This window comes from Suncus etruscus, chromosome 6 (assembly GCF_024139225.1).
Source record: "Suncus etruscus isolate mSunEtr1 chromosome 6, mSunEtr1.pri.cur, whole genome shotgun sequence".
Taxonomy (NCBI): Eukaryota; Metazoa; Chordata; class Mammalia; order Eulipotyphla; family Soricidae; genus Suncus; species Suncus etruscus.
The window spans coordinates 56002549-56004264 of NC_064853.1; the positions used below are offsets into that span (position 1 = coordinate 56002549).

The 1716-nt window shown below is 35.8% G+C and overlaps 1 non-coding gene across 1 annotated transcript; it reads right to left on the reverse strand.

Annotated features, from left to right (window-relative positions):
* Positions 1-1275: 1275 nt before the first annotated feature.
* Positions 1276-1382, reverse strand: LOC126012954 (U6 spliceosomal RNA). The gene has a single exon (XR_007497295.1). It is a non-coding gene; the product is annotated as a U6 spliceosomal RNA (small nuclear RNA).
* Between the last annotated feature and the right edge of the window lie 334 nt (positions 1383-1716).

The following is a 1716-nucleotide window of genomic DNA, read 5'->3' on the forward strand; positions in this document are numbered from 1 at the left end:
ACCCAACTATTAAGCTAATCCTAGACCATTAAGAAAATTCTGTAAATGAGATGTAATAAAACTTATTTCACAAAGTGAGGGAAAAAAAGCTCAGTGTACTGTAGCATATGTATTTCATTGAAGACACCAATGATTGATTCCTAGCATTGCATATGGTCCCCTGTGTACCACTGATTGACCTCTGAGCATCTAGGTTGAAGTAACCCCTGAGCACTCCTGTCTGTGACTCTAAACCAAAATCAAATAATCAAAAACAACAACAAAATGAGGTTTAACAAGGTAGAGACTGAGACTCAAAGGCTCAAGAAATGGTTCTATGACAATATAATGAATGTCCCCTGCTCTACCCTTTCACAGAGCTTGAACTATTCTTACCTATAGGCAGATTTCTGGCTTTCTTTTGGGGAGAGACGTGTTCATTTTATCTCACTTTTCCTTCTATATGATTTTAAAATTACTTTTTTTAAGCACTGACCTCAAAAAGTTGTTCATAATATAGTTAGGCTTTTCATTTTTCACAAATTGCAAAGTTGTTCATCATTGATTTCAGACATGTTCAACACCCTTCACCAGTGCACATTATCACCACCAATGTCCCCAGTTTCAATCTCAGCCTTCCCCAAGCCTTTCATCATTGATTTCAGACATGTTCAACACCCTTCACCAGTGCACATTACCACCACCAATGTCCCCAGTTTCAATCTCAGCCTTCCCAAGCCTGCCTCTGGGGTAGAAAATTCTCTCTCTCTCTCTCTCTCTCTCTCTCTCTCTCTCTCTCTCTCTCTCTCTCTCTCTCTCTCTCTCTCTCTCACTTCATTTTAGACACTGTTTTGCAATATTGTTGCCAAAGGAGTATCATGCATATAACTTAACTTCCTTTCAGCACCCAGTTCTTATCCAGAGCTATCATTTCCAACCATTACTGTCATAGTGGCCCCTTTTCAGCTCTACATGAATACTTTGGGAAGTATTGCCATTTTAGTTATGTTAAATCTTCCCAATCCATGGGCATGTATTTCCATTTCCTTGTGACCCCTTTTATTTCTTGAAGTAGTGTTTTGTAGTTTTCTTTATATAGGTCTTTTACCTCTTTAGTTAAATTGACTTGAAAATACTTGAATTTTAGAGACACAGTTTTGCATGAGATTTAAAAAATATCTTTCTTCTAATTATTTGTATTTAAAAAGTCATGGATTTTTACATATTAATATTGTAATTATGTTAAGTTTAGTTAAGTTGACTCCAAGGTAACTGATTTTCAGAGGCTTTTTTTTTTAAAATATGGAACGCTTCACGAATTTGCATGTCATCCTTGCGCAGGGGCCATGCTAATTTTCTCTGTATCTTTCCAATTTTAGTATATGTGCTGCCGAAGTGAGCACTGTGAACGACTTTTTAAACAATATTTTTCTTCTCTTAATAATTAGTATATAAAACATAGAATTTTGCATATTAACATTGTAGATTACCACTTTACTATACAAACCTATTGTTTCTAGAAGCATATTTGTATAGTCTTTAGGATTTTCTAAATAAAGTATCAAGTGATCTGCAAATAATGAGAGCTTGACTTCTTCCTTTCCTATTTAGATGTTCTTGATATGGCCCAAGTGTAACTGTTGGGTCAGTTCTTTTCTACAATCGTTCTCCTACGTTCTCTGCTTTCCTTCCCAGACACGAAATTCTCTGTTTTCTTGATTCTAGCCTCTTTCCCTT